The sequence below is a fragment of the Phyllobates terribilis genome, unplaced genomic scaffold (assembly GCF_046119375.1).
Source record: "Phyllobates terribilis strain yellow unplaced genomic scaffold, ASM4611937v1 Scaffold_8__6_contigs__length_399053987, whole genome shotgun sequence".
NCBI classification, from domain to species: domain Eukaryota; kingdom Metazoa; phylum Chordata; class Amphibia; order Anura; family Dendrobatidae; genus Phyllobates; species Phyllobates terribilis.
This window is the reverse complement of record NW_027362768.1, coordinates 276,404,683-276,425,298: the sequence shown is the minus strand read 5'-3', so window position 1 is coordinate 276,425,298 and position 20,616 is coordinate 276,404,683. Positions and strand designations below refer to the sequence as shown.

The following is a 20,616-nucleotide window of genomic DNA, read 5'->3' as shown; positions in this document are numbered from 1 at the left end:
TACCAGGTCTTGCTCGCATTAGGTAAGCCGGGGTACAGTTGGTGGAACCTACCGAGATGTGGTTATACAGGTCCACCAGATCGGGCAGTTTCTCAGTCCACAGACTGCGTTCTTCCAGGGGCAATGTTTTTAGCAGATCTATCACCACCTGGTTCATCTTCTCGCAGAGTCCATTGGTTTGGGGGTGATAGGGCGTTGTTCTTATCTTCTTGCAGCCATACAGGTTGCAGAACTCCTGGAAGACCTCCGCTTCGAAGGCTGGTCCTTGGTCCGTCAGCACTTGGTCCGGGTACCTGTATGGGCGGCAGAAGTGCAGCTGGAAGGCTCTGGCTGCTGTCTGAGCCGTCAAGTCTTTGACAGGGACCACCACCAGGAACCGGGAGTAGTGATCCACGATGGTTAGGGCGTAGACATACCCGCTTCTGCTTGGAGCCAGTTTAACATGGTCCAAAGCGACCAGTTCCAGTGGCTGCCTGGTGCTGATGGGCTGCAGGGGAGTCCTCTGGCTGGCACGGTCCCTTCTTCTTAGATTGCACAGGCCACAGTCTCTACACCACCTCTCAATGGCTCTTCTCATGCCTATCCAGTAGAACCGTTCACGCAGCAGGAACTTCAGCTTCTTCCATCCGAAGTGCCCTGCCCCATTGTGGTAGGCCTCCAGCACCATAGCTGCGTCCCGTCTAGGTACCACAACCTGCCAGATCAGCTCATGTGTCCGGGAATTGACCATTCTGCGGCACAACTTCTCCTTGTAGAGAAACAGTCTGCTCTTTTCCGTCCACAGTTGCTTGGTCTCTTCCGGAGCGTCTGGGTCCAGGCGGGCGTCAGCCTGGGTCAGCATTTCCTTCACCAGACGGACTGCGGGGTCACTGTCTTGCGTCTCCGCCCAGTTGTAGTGGGGTAAGGGGTTGAACGTAGCGGATCGCTGGCCCCTCACAAGGTGGGAATACTGGGTAATCCCATGACGGTGGAACGCAGGGAGTTCGATCTCTTCCAGTTCTTCTGGATCTTCCCCTCCATCCGGTAGGTTTGGCATCCTGGACAGGGCGTCCGTGTTGGTATTGGAGCGTCCTGCCCGGTATTTGATCGTGAACTCAAAATTGGACAGGCAGGCCATCCATCTCTGCTCCAGGGCACCCAGTCTTGCAGTGTCCAGGTGTGTCAACGGGTTGTTGTCCGTGTACACTGTGAACCTGGAAGAGGCAAGGTAATGCTTGAAACGTTCGGTTACTGCCCACACCACTGCCAGGAACTCTAGCTTGAACGAGCTGTAATTCTCAGGGTTTCTTTCCGTGGGTCGCAGTTTTCGGCTGGCGTAAGCAATTACCCGTTCTCTCCCCTGCTGGATCTGGGACAGCACGGCTCCTAGCCCGATGTTGCTTGCGTCCGTGTGGAGGATAAAGGGCGGGCTGTAATCAGGGTACGCCAGGATTTCATCCCCCGTGAGGGCCATCTTCAGCTGGCGGAAGGACTCCTCTTCCAGCTTTTCCCATTTGAAGGGTGGCTTCTGTTTTTTGGCCTTCCTGGACTGGCCTATCAGGAGGTCTTGCATAGGAGCTGCCTTCTTGGTAAAACCGGGAATGAATCTTCGGTAGTAGCCTACCAACCCGAGGAACTGCCACACTTCCTTTATGCTGGATGGGCTTGGCCAGTCCTTAATCACGGTGATCTTGTCAGGGTCGGGAGCCACTCCGTCAGCACTCACCACATGTCCCAGGTACTGTACCTTTGGCTTCAGTAGATGACACTTCGAGGGTTTTACCTTTAGGCCACAGTTTGCCAGGGCTTCAAACACTTCTGCCAGGTGTTCCAGATGGTCCTCATAGGTCTTGGAATAGACGATGACGTCGTCCAGGTATAATAGGACCGTCTCGAAGTTCCGGTGTCCCAGACAGCATTCCATCAACCGTTGGAAGGTTCCTGGTGCATTGCAGAGCCCGAACGGCATACAGTTAAATTCGCTGAGTCCCATCGGGGTGGTGAATGCGGTCTTCTCCCGGTCCGCCTCTGCTACAGGAACCTGCCAGTACCCGCTAGTGAGATCCAAAGTAGAGAAGAAGTTAGCAGATTTTAATGCAGCTGAGGACTCTTCTATCCTTGGTAACGGGTACGCATCTTGGTGTGTGATACGGTTGACCTTCCTGTAGTCTACACACATTCTCATGGTGTTGTCTTTCTTTTTCACTAAGACTAGTGGAGCTGCCCAGGGGCTACAGCTGTCCCTAATTACCCCAGCCTCCTTCATGTCTTTTAGCATCCCCTTGGCGTGTTGATAGTGTGCAGGGGGTACGGGTCGGTATCTCTCCTCTCTCCTTTATGGGAGGATGGTCTCCCGTGGGGATGTGATGTTCTACCCCCTTTACTCGCCCGAAGTCTAGCAGGTGTTTACTAAACACTCTCTCGTACTCTTGAACCACCCGGAGTCAGTACCCAAATGCAGTTGCTGACACCAGTCCTCCATTGGTTTCTTAGAGCCGTTACCTTCCTCTGGTTGAGATGGAGGCAAGGGTTCCACGGCCTGTACAGAGTTCTGGTTGATGGTGAACAATTTGGCTAGCGTGGCATACCGGGGCAGGTGTACTTCTCTCTCCCCGATATTTATGATGCGGACGGGCACCCTCCCATGGCGTACATCGACCACCCCCCGTGCTGTCAAAATGGTGGGCCTACTGTCTGAGTAGACGGGTTCTACCATTGCTTGGTAGTCTCTACCTCTTAGACCAATAGCTGCCCGGCACCAAATCATCATCTCGCTTTTCGGGGGCATGGCAATAGGGAACGGGTCACACATTCTCACGCTACCTATCTCACCACCAGATAGTTTCACCTGTTGCCGTTTCATCAGTGCCCGGATCTCTTTTTGGAGGACACGCTGCTGGCTGGAACTGGCGTTCTTGGCAATCTGTTGCAAAATAAGAATCACCTCTGCAAGACAGTTTTCAATTACGTTAGTACCTAGGGTTATCTTTGGGTGAATCTCGCGACGGTCAATGTCCACAATGATCAGTCCTTGTGCCGGCAGTTCAACTTTACCGACCTTGATGGTCACTTCCTTAAATCCTATCTGTGGCACGGGCTGACCATTGCTGGCGATAATGCTCAGGTCGTCATCTGGGTAGCGGGTTATGTCCGAGTCATTCCAGTACTGCTTAAAGAGCACGTACGGGATGGTGGTGACCTGTGACCCGGTGTCCAGTAGGGCACTCATAGTAATGCCGTCCAGTACCACAGGCAAGACCGGACGTCCCCCTACGTATTTGTCACGCCAGTTCGATGGGCCTGATGATCTTATGCCTGGGGGTTGGCCCTCTACCCCAGGTTGTGCCCGTTTAAATGACAGTACCTTGCCATATGTCCGGGTTGATTGCAGCGGCAGCAGATGGGTCGTCCGTCCTCGTTGTATCTGTCGCTGGGTCTTCCTCTGGCCGGTGGGGTCCTCCTCAGTCGGCGCCACGGGACGTCCTCCGGTCCGGATGCCAGCTGGATCTTTCCTGGAGAAGAGACCTGTAAAGACTGCACAGTTCTGGTTAGCGCGGCAACACTCTTAGTCAGCTCTTGGACCTGATGGTTCAGGTCTGTAGCCGGGTTATTGTTCAAAGCCTGCGCATCAGCTCCCACAGGCCCTGCAAGGGCGCCGCGTCCTGGTGATAAGTGATAACAGGGCGCCTGTGGGTCACAGTGCCACCTGGTGCCGGTTCTCGGAGCACCCGGATGGCTCTGTCCTTGAACTGTGCAAAGTCCAGGTCAGGGTCCTGTAAGGCCATTGCCCGCAACTGGGTTCGGTGGGCATTGCACAGTAGACCCTCAATAAATTGTTCGGTCAACAGCTTGTCTTCATTTCCCACGCTGTCAGGGTCTGCCTGTTTAATGGTTCTCAGGGCCTTTTGTAAGTTTAGAGCATAGTCCCTTATACTTTCATGTGCCCGCTGTTTGCACCCTTAAAATCTGAGCTTTATTTCGGCTGAGGTGCGGGTGTCAAATGTGTCTTTCAGCCGGACTAGTATTTCTCTGACAGTCCTATTCTTCCCAGGTGACCAGGACTTTACCTCCCTTTGGGCTGCCCCGATTAACTGGGCCACCAGGATGCTCACTTTTTGCTCTTCTATGAGTGGGTATACCTGGAAGAGGCTATCCAGTCTTTCCCTAAAGTCACTTAGGGTATGTGACTCCCCTGAGTACTGGGGTAGCCAGGTTGCCCCCGGGATATAGGGCATGGTGAATGGCATGACTGCAGCAGCGGTTGCGCTGGCGGCCGGTGTGGCGGTGGAGCTCCCCTCGGTGTCCGACATCCTCCTTCCCCCCTAGTGGACCGTGGCCTACCTTGCGATGCTCTTCTTCCGTAGGCCGCGGCTCCGCAGTCGATCGTCGGGGTCGAGGACCTTGCGTCGCGCTCCTGTGACGTCAGCGTCGCTCTTCCTCCCTTCCAGGACCTTACGCAGCGTCGGAGCGTGGGGCGGAGCTTCGGATCTCGCGCGCTTTCGGCGTCCACGCCCCTCTTCTTCCCGCGCGGCATCCTGAAGATGGCGTCCGATGGCGGGAAGCAGCTGCGGATCGCGGGAAGACGGCGGGAAACGGTCCAAGATGGCGTCCGATGGCGGGAAACTTCACCACAGGTAAGTATAAAAGTCTTTTTCAGGCACGCAGTACTCGGTGGTTGTGGGTTGGTTTGAATCCTGCCGACTACGCCAAAAGTTGACGCGCCCCCTGGGCCTGTGTTGTGCGGGGGATACCCGGAGCCGGATCACTGGGGGTTGTAGCCCTCCGTGGCGGTGACCCGGTCCGTGCCCAGGGCGGTCAAACCAGTGGCAGTCTTTTGGTGTTATAATAAGTGTCCAACTATGCCACCCGTGGATTGCGGTCAGTGGGGACCGCCGCTGCGCTGCAGACCGCTGAGGCTGATGTTGTATGCGCAGCCAAGTAGGAGATAACTCCCCACGGGAGAAGTATTGCCTCAGGGCAGCTAGTGTGGAAGATGGAAGTGATGGTGTGAGCGTCCCAGTAGTAATGGTGCTGGTGCGGCGATGAAACACAGAGACGTGTGGTGCAGTTCAGGGTCTTTACTGATGGTATAAAGCAGACCCTCCCGGGAGTACTGGTTAGCAGTAGGGGCCTGGTCAGTCTGTGAGCAAGCAGGATCTCCCCCTGGCCAGGTGGAGTTGTAGGCCTCCCCGTCTATCTGCACTCTTTCCTGGCTACCTTGCTCTATGCGGGTAGAAGTAGCCCACGTCCCTGAGTATATCGTGTGGTGCTCACCCGTATGGCCGGTGACTTGGGGCCTTCTGTTAGCCTCCGCTTCACAATGGCGTTGCTGGTCCCTTGCTTGTGACCGTGCCTCCGGGCTTCTATGGCCAGAGGACATGGAATCCCCTGCCAGTTGGATTCTGATACTGGACCTGGATGTCCCCACAGCCTTGGACTCCGTGTCCAGTATTAGTGTCTTCAACCAGGGCGAACTCTGCTCAGCTCCAGCCCCTGGTATTCAGCTACTGTTCCTACAGAGCTCCTGGTTCTTACTTTCCCTCTGTCTGCTGTCCTCCAGACCAGACTGCGTCTCTGTCTGGGACTTCACTCCCTAATCCCGCCCCAGACCCAGTTTATATAGGGCAAATTCTGCATGCTTAGGGCTCCTGACCAGAGAAACCTCCCACTTGCTCTCAGACATAATATTTCTATTACTGTGGCAACCAGACCCCTGGGGTGCCACATCAGCTCTTGTTCCTACTGCGTGAGAGAGGAGAAGGGAAAGGGGTGAATGCCCCTTCACTACAGTGGCTTTAGGGATCTTAATATTTTCTATGATACTGACATTTTATATGGGACTGTCCAGCTACCTACGGTATATGTGGGTCTTTCAACTCTTCACCGATGGACACTGTCAGGGCTGAGAATCGTCAGATAGTTTTAATTCAAACACCTAATCCTTTAGTTATCCTACAAGGTAAGCAGGTGTCTGGCAGTATCTTTCTCCTCTCTCCCCATTAAAAACAAATCTGTCAGCAGAATTCCACCCCCTAAAGAATTTATATGTGCATGTAGCTCTTTCAAAGACAAGTCCAGCAATACAATTACATTGGCAGTCCGCGCCTCCTTTACTGAGAAATCAGCGATTTGAATGGATATGCAAATGAGGCTTAGGTGCTTTTAGTGCATAGAAGCTCTTCCCGCACCTCTGTCACTCTGACTGTATTCCCTTCCCAGCACTGCCTGCTCCTGCTTGAAGTCACACACCTAAGGAGCTGTCAGTCAAGCAGTAGATGCCAGTGCTGGGTGAGGAATAGAGCAGGTGGGAGTGGAAGCTTAGAAAAAGGTTCCACTTGCTGAAAGCACTTTAGCCTGCTTTGCATATTAACTCACACTGGGATTTCCTGATAATGGAAAAAGTGACTGGCAATGTAAAGGTAATGCTGGAGTTGTGTTTAAACGAGGTACGTGACATATAAATAGTATGGAGGTGAATCCTGCTGATAGATTGATTCCTTTTAAGGACATGAATGCTGTTCATTAGCCTCTTCCAGTTGAAAGACACCGCACATGGCAAAATAGTTTTTCACTTGGAGGAGGTTGATGAACAGGTCTGGTCACATGACCGTGCATGGCCAACTTGTTCCATTCAGACCATCCTACTGTTAAATTCCTCCCCCACTCTATCCGTACCTATCTTCTTATGATAATAATAATACATCGGAGGCATCATCTTTTGGATATAATTGGCCTCAGCGGGCATTTATTAATAAACAATAACAATATTTAAATACCGAAAATTGGGGAGAAGGTCCTTGAAGCTATAAGATCTGGTACATGTAAAACCAAGTGTTTTTCAAATATGATTATTTTTTACCCACAGCCACGACCCCAGCTCAAGGGCACCACACCACCATCAGTGGTAAAAGAACGCCACCACTGGCTCCCACGGTACACACCCGTCCAGAGCCCAACTAAGTGCCAGATCAGCCGAGCATAATTCTATCCTGAAAGGAACCATCCATATAAATTCCCCCCATAACAAATTCTACCAACTCCAAGGACCCCCCCCACCACCAACACAAACGCACTCTGATAGCTCAAGTGAGAGCGCCCCAACCAACTGCAATGCCCGCTCCCTCCATCCCTTCTTGGATAGAGTGTGCCTACAAATCCATTCCGATCGCATTGAAATGATCTCCATCATTTCACCAAAAATTACGTTCACCAGTTTCCAAATACTAATGTCATACACAGACGTCCCCATTACGCACTTCGAAAGCTGAAATAGCTTTATTCAGTTGTACTCTTGCCCTATTAATTCCCTTCTGCGATCTTGCTCCCCGCCAAACTTTCCTCGGCACTATGTCCAACCACACTACTACTGTTTTTGGAGAAGCCATCCAAAACTGCAATAAGTCAAAACGTATGTCCCTAATCAATTCCCTAACCAATCTTTCACCCAAGTTATTGCCTCCCACGTGAAAAGATAGTATGTCAGGCATCCTATCTAAGCGTGCCGCTTTATGCAGTTCAGGTAAAACCCTACTCCACACCATACCTCTGAATCCGAGCCATTTAATAATCAATGTGTCCCTATAAAAACCTAGCTGCCTTCCCTCGGGTCTGGTATCCACATGGCGGGCCCCCCAATGCACGTAGGAATGGCCAAACAGCCAGGCTAAACATGGACCTCCATCTGCAATAGATAAGACCAAATAATAACTAATTATCATAAAACCAAATATGGCTACCCTTACAACGACTATGACAGTTATGCTCTAACGACGTATATATGACTTATAGCAAAGTCATATATACCCCATTCGCTGTATTTCCTCCGGTCTGAGGCCCCTGTTTGCCGCCTCAGTTGCTGCAACCCTTCGAAGAGAGTGAGAAGCAAAACAAGAAGAATTCAAGCCCAACGCACTCAAACACTTTTGCATCACAGCCGTAAACTGCTACCTAGAGAGAAAAGTCCCATCTTCATGCCTGAGCAATGGGCCCCTCCTCTCTGTCCCCAACTTTTAGTATTCCTCAAAATAATGAACAGGACACATCACCCAACCAGCCACTGACCCCAGTACAACTCTTCTACCCCCACCAGCCTGATCAGTTTTAGACCTTCTAATCCAAAATTCCAATGAACTATCTGAACAACAAATGTACTCCCGCAGCAAACCCCCCTCTATACTTTTAATTGTTGAGACTAATTCCCCCACTCTCAACTCCCCAAAGAAAGGCAATGAGAAAGCTAACCTAAATAAAACCCATTCAAAGCCCGAAACAAGAACTAAAACTAACTGCCCCCCAAGTCTTTCCAGGACATCAAATGATACCGGATGTCTTTTATCCTTTTTTAACTGCAGATTTCTGTAACCCTTTAGCGCTTGACTAACCATAAACCCTTTAGTCACATCCTTTTGTCCCCGAAGTTTAAAACCAAACGCTAATGGTGCTACAAAACTATTAATCTTTGCTACTGACCAACGTAGCTCCGCTGCTCGATCGACAAAAAAACAAAACAGCAAACATTCTGTCCTTATCTGAAGTAACATGACCCCAGTACATTAACCAGCTACTCCATACTCACCAAGCCAATTGGTACGCCTCCCATGTACGGTCAGCAACAGAACCATGAATTAGCCATCTTGCTACTTGATAACCAGCTTCCACAGGTGCCCGGGACAAACCCGACTCCTGTGCCTCCGGGACCAAGTTGCGGAAACGATCCCACTAATCGAGATAAAGAATCAGCAATACAATTCTCTATTCCCAGAATGTGGACCACCACAATACAAGCATTTAAGTCCAGGCAACGCAAGACAAGTTCCCTAAGCAATCTTCTCACAGGTGGGGATGAAGCCGTGACATTATTAATAATAGCTACCACCCCCCATGTTTTCACAATGAAACCTGATCTTGCGTTTTTTAAATTCTTCTCCCCAAATGGACACTGCTACCACAATTGGAAATAGTTTTAACAACACTAAATTCTTCAAGAAGCCTTGCCTTTCCCATTCCTCAGGCCACTCACCTGCACCATTGCCCCCTACAGTAAGCCCCAAAGCCAGCACTACCTGCAGCATCTGTGTAAATCGCCAGATCGACATTATCCTGCACTTCATTTTGAATGATGGACCGACCATTATAACTATTCAAAAACGTACCCCAAACAACTAAGTCATCCCTGTGGTCCTTTTTTAATCGTACATAATGATGTGGGGCTCTTACTCCCGCTGTTGTAGCCGCTAACCTCCAACAAAAAATCCTGCCCATAGGCACAATTCTACATGCAAAATTCAATTTTCCCAATAATGACTGCAATTCCTTCCATGTCAACGCTGCTCTGTTTTCACTTCCTGCGTTAATGACGACAGCTTTTTGTCCAGTAACTGACACTCCATAGCCACTGAGTCTATCTCGATACCCAAAAAACTCAACTGTGTACTAGGTCCTTCCGCTTTATTCCCAGCTAAAGGTACTCCAAAACGTTTTGCAATTCAAACCATGGTTACTAATAAGTATTGCTGGCCCTATTAACAAAAAATCATCCAAATAGTGAATGAGTGATGGAATGCTAGAAACATCCCTAACTACCCATTCCAAAAAGGAGCTTATTCGCTTCAAACAATAAACAAGAAATTGCGCAACCCATTGACAAACACCTATCCAATTAAAAAAACCTTCCCGATAACAGCCCAATAAACGTATACTCTCTGGATGAACTGGTAATAACTGAAAAGCTGATACAATGTCCGTCTAAGCCAATAGCGTCCCCGGCCCATACTGCTGTACCCATTTAACAGCCTCGTCAAATGACGTGTAAGCTACTGAACACAATTCGGGGTCAATTCCATCATTCACTGACAAACCTTTTGGATATGTAAGGTAATGAATGAGACAACATTTATTCGGTTCTTTTTTAGGCACTACTCCTAACAGTGACACAATCAAATCCGCTATTGGGGGAGATTGAATAGGACCCGCCATATGTCCTAACTGTATCTCTTTATGAAGTATTTCTGACACGACCAGAGGGTATAATAAAGCCAACCTTAAATTATTTTTGAAAACGGAACTTGATGTGGTGGAGAGGGGATTTTAAAACTCTCCTTTAAAACCTTGAGCAATATAATCAACCTTTATCCTGTCAAGGATTCTATTTAGAAAGGAGGCCATCGCGGGAAGACTCACCGGTGTCTCCCCCTTTTTTATTATTGTTGCTACTTTTTCCCTTTCCTTTTTTGAAGCATCTCGCTGCTCCATATGATGAAACATTGCAGTGGGAGCAGATATGACTAAATTTACAACTTGACCCATATTCACATTGCACTCATTGAACTGCCAACATGCTCCTGGTTTTTCCTTATCTCCCTGTGACCCCTGACTATTACCTCCCCCAGTTCCAGACTGATTCCCCCCACCTGTGCCCCCAAAAAAGGACTGCCCATATCGATGTGGCGCCATCACTTTTATCCAAAGTCCGATATCCTTCTGATCCCACCTAATGCCGGGGCGTACCACCTTCCTTTGCCGAAATTGCTCGTCGTAATGAAGCCAGGCTTGTCCCCCGTATGTCCTATGTGCCTTCCCTATGCAATCCATATAGCAGAAAAGGGGGGAACAGTTTTCCGGTGTTTTTTCACAGACCGCATTTGCTAAAATAGCAAAGGTTTGAAGCCAGTTTATAAAACTCTGCGTTATCAGACCCCATCTACGCTTTTCCTCCTCTTTTTTGCTATCATCCTTTTTTCCTTTGTCCAAGTTAAATTTTTCTACTCATCCTTCCGATTTTTTTCCTTCATTTCCTTTTTAAAATGTGCCCCCAATGGTCTTTCAAAACAGACGTATACCTCGCCTTTCGCTTTATCATTCAATCATTCAATTCTATAGCATCAGTTTTTTCCTTTTCTGTTTGTGACTCGCCCCCTGGGCCGTGGGGCACGCGGAACCGGGCAATAGGGAGACGCTGGGAGTAGTGGTGGCGGCCCGGTCCCGCGGCTCAGGGTGGTCAGACCAATGGTAGTCTGCTACGTACTGATGATAATGTCCGACTACACCACCCGTGGATTTGCGGTCATTAGGAACCGCCGCTGCAGGGCAGACCACTGGGGCTGATGGTGGGTGCAGCTGAGGTGGTGTGACTCCCCATGGGAAGAGTATGGCCCCAGGGCAGTGTAGTGGATGGTGGGAGTGATGGTGGTGAGAGTCCCAGTATCTGTAGTGCTGGAGGCGCGAAGGAGCACACAGACAACAAGTTACAGTCCAGGGTCTTTACTCACAGTTCATGTGCTCCGGGTCACTTCGGTACCAGTAGTGACCGCCCGAGCCGTGCTGCGTCCACCAGGTGTGGGGCTCGGTCAACTCCCAGACAGTTCAGAAGTATGGCTCAGGACCCCCTTTTGTCCTTTCTCTGGCCTGCCTCACCAGTGACCCACTTTTGTCCAGCTGCCGCGGACTTGTGCGGTTAAACGTGGGCCCCGTCCTCCGCTGTCCTATATGGTGCCATCCTAGCAGGTTTGATGAGGTGTCGCACCAATAAATGATCACGACGACCGGTCTTTGGCTGAGGGTAGTTTCTCCTCCACCAACTTGGGATCCGGTACCCTTAATCTGCCTGACCCTTCACCCTGGATTCTCGTAGGTTCTTAGGGTCCCTTCCACCTTCTTGTTCCTGAGCCCTTCTGTTTCTCTGTCTCTTCTTCTCCGTTTCTGTTCCTTCCTATTCCTTTCTGTTCTTTTCTCTTGGAGCTGGGATGAGACGCAATCTCAGCTCCCCTTCGCCTCCTCCTCGGCCTCTCACTAGGCCCTCCTGGAGTAGAGCTCCTACAGAGCCTCTACTCCCTGTCTTCTCCTCTCTGGACAGAACGAACTTCTCCCAGAACTAAGATGGTGCCCACCTTTTATACCTCCCTCTGACCATGAGCCCAGGTGACCAGCAACCAATGGGCTCCTACCTACGCTCAGGAAGCAACCCCTATCTGCCCCTACAGCACTGGGTGTTCCACCCCCCTCCCCACTCCAGACAGGGACATAGTCGGTCGTGCCTGCACTTCTGTCTAGTGGGAGCACCGTTGAGCTGTCCCTCGGAAATGGGGTGTGTGTGCTGTATGCAGCTAACTGAGCCCTGGTCCATACTCCATCCTTACCCGGGAGTGGAATATCACACCTCTGGTCTGAGGTGCAATACCCCTGTAGCGGCCGAACCCTCGGGGCGCTACATTTGCACTGACACTGAACCCCTCCCAACACAGACTCCGCTCCTCGGCAAACATCACCACCCACAGTTACCAATTCTGCCGGGCTAACTTGATTCGCAACCCAAGCCGAAGTTGGGCTTACCATGTTCCCTGGACCCGATCCCCACTCTAGATGTGACAAAAGCTCCCTCACATTACTTAATAGCTCCCCAAGCCCGCAACTTATACCTCATTCCCACTTTCATTTGGAGCTACCAAAGGGATCTCTGACTGCGCCCTTCATGTCTGTAGTTAACAATCTATTATTTTGCAGCGGACAAAACATGGATCCATACTCACCAGTCTGCACAGTTGTTGTGACCCTGCCAGCCACAGATCTCGCATCCATCCGATCTCCAATGGGCGCGCTATGTCCAGATGATTCTTACCCGTTCCTGTCGACTCCTCGATCCTCACCCCTAATGCCTGTTGAGGCCGGGGGTATTTTATAATCCGGATGTCTCTTCTTCATCCAGGCCAGCTGATTGCTGCCCGTTCCTGCACCTGCTGTATTGCTGACGACTTCTCCCTGTAGTCCGTTTATTCCCTCCGTATCTTCCATCCCGTCTCCTCTGTCTCTGATTGCTGATGTCATAAGCAGGCCCTGCACCTGACACAACGAGACCAGGACCCACCGTCTGCCTGCTTACTTACTGTCACTCTGCTATGTTCCCACTCTCTGCAGTACCTGCAGCTCCCACTAGATATTGCGGTCCCACTTCAAGACAAGCAGGCCCTGCGACAGGAACATCGCTGACAGGGCCCGCCGCTGCACCGCCTACTTCCTGTCTCCAAGGACAAATAGGCCATATTGCCTGCTCCCGCTGCAGCCTACTACCTCCCGCGACCCCAGGCTGGCTGACCGGATTCCTCTCAGACCGCGGGCAACGTCTGGATGGGAGGCTCGAGTGCCTGCCTCCCAGAGGGTCCCCGGAGCGAGGAGTCATGTCGGGGCTCAATCTCTCGGGCGGGCTCGTCCTCCTCAGCCACCTACCGGATTCCTCATGAAAAGGCTGTGGCACTACCCCTCCTAGCAGTTTGGGCAGCTACTCCTCCAGCCACGCCTCACCTCTCAAGCCTGCAGCAGCTTGTAACTAGCCCAGTAGGACTTTCAGGTTAGCCATCCTAACAACAGCAGGTGAGGGTTAATGGGGATACACTTATCTCACTAGGATCCCCTAAAATGGCCTCTTTCCCTCACTTTTCCCCTTGAAACCCCCCTTATACTGCTCCTCTCCCTTTCTAATGATCCAATGCTCTAACCCCAATTCAAAAAAATCTTTTTTTCTCCTGGCCCAATCTCAATCATGTGGGCCTTTGCCTAACAAGTACATCTCCGGCCCCTTCTTGTGTCTCCATCTACTGCTATTCTGAGAACAGGATATGAGCACTGTGGAGTCTATGAAGAAGGCTGCGCTAACAAGTATGCCGCAGCTTCACAAATGAGGCGGACATGTAATACCTAAATATTAGTAAAAGCCACAAATCATTTCCCCAACACATTTAATAAAATAAAGTGGACAACCCATTAAAGCCTGTGGCAGGTCGACTCGCTCGCCTCTCCTGGAGGCAGACTCAGAACACACGTTCTCAGGTTTCCTCTCTGCTGGTTTATTATCAGCCATAAACTCATGCAGGTTTCACAGGAAAAACAAACATGAACCCTCTGGGTTAAACGGAAAAAAAACAAAACAAAGTATAACTCAGTCCATAGATGAGCGGGTTCCGCCCGCTCTCGGTAGCATAAACTGCACTGCTAAAGTCCATGTGAAAAGCTCTGCAGCTTCCACAATACTGTCTGGAGACTTCCCTCTCCAGATCACACTCCAGAGAAAAAAAAAGGGACTGAGCTTTTACTCATTGCTCAGCCACACCCTGATGGGAGGTAGGGGGAATGGCGTCCCGCCCTCTTTGCCATTCCCATAAAACCGCACACCCTTTAACAGAGTAAATCTACCAGCATATAACACGCTGGCAGAAAAATAAAGTAGGTCTTAGTTCACACAGGAGAGCATCCTGAGTGACACATACCTCCCCTCACATATAAAACCAGTGACACTGTCACATATTCCCCCCCTCTGCCCAAAGCCGGGGGTTTGGGCACCTTCTGACACCAGGCAGGGAATCCTAGAGAGGGCATCTGCATTCCCATGTAACTTCCCGGGCCTATGCTCCACGTGAAAGTTAAACTCTTGAAGTCCTAGGAACCATCTAGTTACCCTGGCATTTTTACCCCTCTTCTCCCTCAACCATCTCAACGGGGCATGGTCTGATACTAATCTAAACTTCCTAGTAGGTAATATTTCAGTGTATCCACGGCCCATTTTATGGCTAAACACTCTTTCTCTACTATGGCGTAGTTCTTCTCGCAGGAGGACAGCTTTCGGCTTAGATAGAGAATGGGATGTTCTTCCCCATTTATCTCTTGGGAGAGTACAGCCCCTAGACCAACCTCTGAAGCGTCTGTCTGGACCACAAATTCTTTCTTGAAGTCTGGCGCGACCAGGACCGGCTGCTTGCACAGTGTTAGCTTCAACTGTTGAAACGCGGTCTCCGTTTCTTCTGTCCATTTCACCATGGTTGATTTGGTGCCTTTTAGAAGATCTGTTAGTGGCGCGGCAATCATGGCGAAATTCAGGATAAACCGCCGGTAGTATCCTACCATTCCTAGGAATGCTCTCACCTGCTTCTTCGAGAGTGGTTGCGGCCAGGTTTGAATTGCCTCCACTTTCTTGATTTGCGGCTTTATTTCGCCTCTCCCAACAACATAGCCCAGGTACTTGGCCTCCTCCTTCCCGATGGCACACTTTCTTGGATTTATGGTAAATCCTGCCTTCCTTAGCGCGTCCAGAACGGCCTGCAGTTTAGGTAGGTGACTAGCCCAGTCTGGGCTAAAGACCACAATGTCGTCGAGGTAGGCTGCGGCATACTTCTTATGTGGGGCTAGGATCCGATCCATAGCCCTCTGGAAAGTGGCTGGGGCCCCCTGTAGTCTGAACGGCATCCGCGTGTATTGAAACCACCCATCAGGTGTTGAGAAAGCCATCTTCTCTTTAGCTATCTGGGACATGGGGATCTGCCAGTAGCCCTTCGTCAGGTCGAGAGTGGTGATGTACCTCGCCGGTCCAAGCCTCTCGATGAGTTCGTCGACGCGGGGCATCGGGTACGCGTCACACTTGGATACCTCATTCAGCCGGCGGTAGTCATTACAAAACCTCCACTCTCCATTGGGTTTCGGCACGAGGACGATTGGGCTCGACCACCCACTCTTTGACTCCTCTATTACTCCGAGGTCTAACATCCTCTTCACCTCGGTCGAGATCACCTCCCGGCGTGCTTCCGGAATCCGATACGGCTTCAGATTCACTCTTACGTGCGGCTCTGTCAGCACATCATGCTCTACCACTTGAGTATTCCCCGGCAACTCTAAGAACAGCTCCCGATTCCGCTGTAGCAATTCTCGACACTGTTGCTTCTGGGCCGATGATAGAGTCTCTGCAATAGTGACCTCCTCCACCTTGCCTTCTGGTGCGGCTCCCAGGCAAGGAGTTTCCACAGGTTCACGGTCCCGCCACGGCTTGAGCAAATTTACATGATATATTTGATGCGGCTTTCTTCGGCCAGGCTGGTGGACTTTATAATTAATCTCTCGCTGACTTTCTCCACCACCTCGTATGGACCTTGCCACTTGGCGAGGAATTTGCTCTCGATGGTAGGGATCAGCACCAAAACACGGTCCCCGGACTGGAACTGACTTAGTCTCGCCGACCAGTTATAGACCCTCGCCTGGACTTCCTGCGCCTGGAGGAGGTGTTCCTTCATGATGGGCATCACCTTTGACATTCTCTCCTGTAACTGGGCGACATGTTCAATGATACTCCGGTGTGGTGTGACTTCAGCCTCCCAAGTTTCCTTGGCGATGTCTAGGAGACCTCTTGGATGCCGCCCATATAGGAGCTCAAATGGAGAGAAGCCAGTGGAGGCTTGAGGAACTTCTCTGACCGAGAAAAGCAGGAATGGGAGCAGGTAGTCCCAGTCTCGCCCATCCTTTTCAACAACCTTCTTGAGCATCGCCTTTAAGGTCTTGTTGAAGCGTTCCACTAGGCCGTCCGTCTGTGGATGATAAACCGAGGTCCGAAGCTGAGTTATCTGAAGGACTCTGCAAAGCTCCTTCATCACCTTGCTCATGAAGGGGGTTCCTTGGTCTGTCAGAATCTCTTTTGGTAGACCTGTCCGAGCAAAAATATGGACCAGCTCTCGGGCTATACTTTTACTGGACATGTTCCTTAGGGGAACCGCTTCCGGATACCGAGTCGCATAGTCCATGATGACCAGGATATATTGGTGGCCCCGAGCTGATTTAACTAAGGGGCCCACGAGGTCCATGGCAATCCTCTCAAAGGGAACCTCTATCACAGGTAGTGGGACTAAGGGGCTACGGAAGTGGGAGGAGGGGGCGGTTATTTGGCAGGTGGGGCAGGACCTACAATAGTTTTGAGCTTCCCGATAACACCCTGGCCAATAAAACCTTCTCAATATCCTCTCCTGAGTTTTCTCGATCCCTAGGTGTCCCCCCAGGACATGTGAATGGGCCATATCTAGCACCCGCCGTCTGTATGGCCCGGCACTAACAGCTGTTCCACTATCTCACTGCCCCTCAGTTTGGCCACCCGATATAGCAACTCCCCCTGCACTGCAAAGTGGGGGAATGTGGTGTCGGCCCCCGGCTCTTGGGCAACCCCATTACATACAGTAACCTGGTCAAATGCCCCTTTTAAGGTCAGGTCTCGAACTTGAGCAGTCCCAAAGTTCTCTTTGGACATATCTAACGCAGGGAGGTCGGCCTCCTCGGTCACCGTCTCACCCTCATCCCCGACAAGGACGCACAGTGGGAACTCCTCCATCTGAGACTTCGTCGGGGGTTCTTCTTCAAGGACCTGGCTTTTCCCCATACTACTTAGTCCCGTTCCCTTCCCCCACAAGTCCCAGAATAAGGAAAAATCGCGGCCCAATATGACGGGATGTATCAGGTCCTTTACTACCCCGACTTCATGGGACTGGGCACCACAGTCTGTCCCCACTGTTACTGTGGCCACGGGATAGTCCTTGGCGTCACCATGGATGCACCGAACGCCCAGGGTTTTGGAAGGGATCAACTGATGAGGAAGGGATGCTCTGATCAAGGTCACCAGACTCCCGGAGTCCAACAGCCCAAGCACTTTTACTCCATTAATGGACACTGCACACGCCTGCGGCCCCTCGCCGGGTTGACAGTCCACGCTACAGGCTGGATAGGCATAATAGGAGACCCGTCTGCCTAAGCTGCAGTCCATGGGCTCAGGGGATATTTGACACCTGGCGGCTACATGTCCAGGGTTGTGACACCGCCAGCAAACTATATCTTTACCAACTGTTCTAAAGGCACCTTCAGTAGGAGTGGGACGTCCCCCAATGGTGGCTCTAGACCCCTTCCGTGGTGAACCCGCCCCCTTTTGGGTATTCCAGTAGGGAGAAGTGACTGCATCCGGTTTCCCAAGAGATCTCTCGACTACCTGGTACCTCTCTACCAGGCCGATGAAGTCATCTGCGTTCTGGGGATCACCCTGGGCAACCCAGGTCTGTACTGGCTTGGGAAGGGAATGCATGAACCTGTCAATCACCACCCGCTCAACCATCTGGGCCGGAGTGGAGGACTCCGGTTGTAGCTACTTCTGAACAAGATGCAGGAGGTCAAACATCTGCGAGCGAGGGGGTTTGTTGCTAGCATACGCCCAGTGATGAACTCGCTGGGCTCTTACCGCCATATTTACTCCTAGACGTGCTAAGATCTCTGTATTTAGTTTGGCATATTCCTTAGCATCTTGCAGCGCCAAGTCAAAATACGCCTTCTGGGGTTCACCCGATAAATATGGCGCCAGAACCTCTGCCCACTGTGCTGGAGGAAGTCTCTCACGATCAGCCACCCTCTCAAAAACAGTCAGAAATGCTTCTACATCATCCCCAGGGGTCATCTTCTGCATGGCCCGCCTTACTGCCTTCCTGACGTGAGAATCATCAGTCGGCCCTGGGGGTGGGGCGGCTGCCCTGCTCTGGATGGCGTCCGCCAAAAGCTGTATCTGCTGTTGCGCCTCCTGCTGGTGCTGCTGCGCCTCCTGCTGGTGCTGCTGCTGTGACTTTTGCTGCAACTGGATCTGCTGAAGCAACAGTTTGGTCGTCTCCTGGTGCTGCTGCTGCATGCTCCGCTGGGCCTGCTGCATACTCTCCTGGTGTTGCTGCTGCATGCTCTGCCGGGCCTGCAGGTGTTGCTGCTGCATGCTCTGCTGGGCCTGGACCAGGTGCTTAACGAGCTCCTCCATGCTGCTGGACTTCTCTGGCTGGCTGGCGGCCTTCACCCAGGACATCCACCGGTCTTTGTAGCAGGTACACGTGTTCCTGGAATCCTGCCCGCATTCTCCACCAACTGTGGCAAGACGACTCGCTCGGCTCTACTGGAGGCAGACTCAGGACACACGTTCTCAGGTTTCCTCTCTGCTGGTTTATTATCAGCCATAAACTCATGCAGGTTTCACAGGAAAAACAAACATGACCCCTCTGGGTTAAACGGAAAAAAAAAAACCAAAGTATAACTCAGTCCATAGATGAGCGGGTTACGCCCGCTCTCGGTAGCATAAACTGCACTGCTAAAGTCCATGTGAAAAGCTCTGCAGCTTCCACAATACTGTCTGGAGACTTCCCTCTCCAGATCACACTCCAGAGAAAAAAAAAAAGGACTGAGCTTTTACTCATTGCTCAGCCACACCCTGAGGGGAGGTAGGGGGGAATGGCGTCCCGCCCTCTTTGCCATTCCCATAAAACCGCACACCCTTTAACAGAGTAAATCTACCAGCATATAACACGCTGGCAGAAAAATAAAGTAGGTCTTAGTTCACACAGGAGAGCATCCTGAGTGACACATACCTCCCCTCACATATAAAACCAGTGACACTGTCACACCTGATATTAAGCTGACTATTTCTCCATTGTAGAAATCAGTTTTCAGTAATCATCTCATTATCATGATAGGCAGGATTACAATACAAGGTATCTATCACCTATACAATTCACGATAGGTGATGGTCACAGCTCACCTCCTCCCCCTCCCTGCATAATGAACTTTGCCCAGATCAGAACATACCTAGAAAACTCTCCTATAGAAGTCAGTGAGTCTCCTGCTGCCTATGTCCCATGTGCAGTGGTGTGCCGCTAATAGGGGCCGCTGTGGCCCCCCCTATCTCCCGTCATTGCACATTCAAATGTATCGGCATAATGAATGCCGATAAAATTAAAAGCAATGGTTAAAGAGGGGGCTGTCCGCTGCCTCCTTCATCATTCTACCTCGGCGTCTAAGATCTGACGTCTCAGCACAGCGGGTATGGTGACGTCACTACACGGCACTCGCTGTGCTGAGATGTGTGGCGCCTCAGACCACACGCTTAAGAGCAGCGGTGGAACGATGAGAGGTGAGTATTTATTTATTTTAGTCATTGAGAACATTGTGGAGCCCAGTATACTGTAGGGAAGGCAATGGGGACTCATTATACTACATGGAGGACTATGTGGGGTCCATTATACTGCATGGAGGACCATGTGGGGTCTATTATACTGTGTGGAGGAATATGTGGGGCCCATTATACTGTATGGAGGAATATGTGCGGTGCATTATACTATATGGAGGACTATGTGGGGTCCATTATACTGTGTGGAAGGTAATCGGCTGTGGTAGGGCAATTATTCTGTAGGGAGGGCTGTGTTCGGGATCACAGTTGGGACATCATACTGTGTTGGGGTCACTATACTTTTCCGGAGGGGCGGGGGGGTACAGTAGGGTCATCATACGGTCCATGTGGAGAGTACTGTGAAGGAATTCATTGTGTTTGGTGGGGCACTCTTGTTAGCATCATACTTCATGGGGACAATGAAAAGGGAATCTAGAGGCTTCAATAGTAGGAAAATTACTTTGTTAGAACTGTTGCTATGGGGCCCCATAATTTTTATGTACGCCCCTGCCCATGTTGCTGCTGTAAAGCAGATCTCTACATGCTGTTAGCAGAAGCTCAGGCAAGATGACTGCTCCATAATCATTTGGAGAAAATAAAAGAAATCAACAGTGAGAAAAAATGATTATGAAAAAGAATATATATCATCTGGATGTATGTATTAATAATAACATAGGTGATATATTCCCATTTAGGAGGAGCCATTGCAAGGTCCAGGCGTGAAAATAACTAAAGAAGCGTAATTTAACTGCACTTTTTTGGAGAAACATAAAGACACTGATTGGAAGCGGTTTGCTGCTTCTGTGACTCTTCCTGCAGATTAACCATTGGTTACAATACGTGTTGGAGATTGCAGTTCATGCTTATTGCTGAGGAGA

General features: G+C 50.7%; 1 protein-coding gene across 2 annotated transcripts in view; it reads left to right on the top strand.

Moving 5' to 3' along the window:
- LOC141157247 (arf-GAP with dual PH domain-containing protein 1-like) overlaps positions 1 to 20,616 on the top strand; it is a 151,927-nt gene that overhangs the window by 107,713 nt on the left and 23,598 nt on the right. The window lies entirely within an intron of this gene.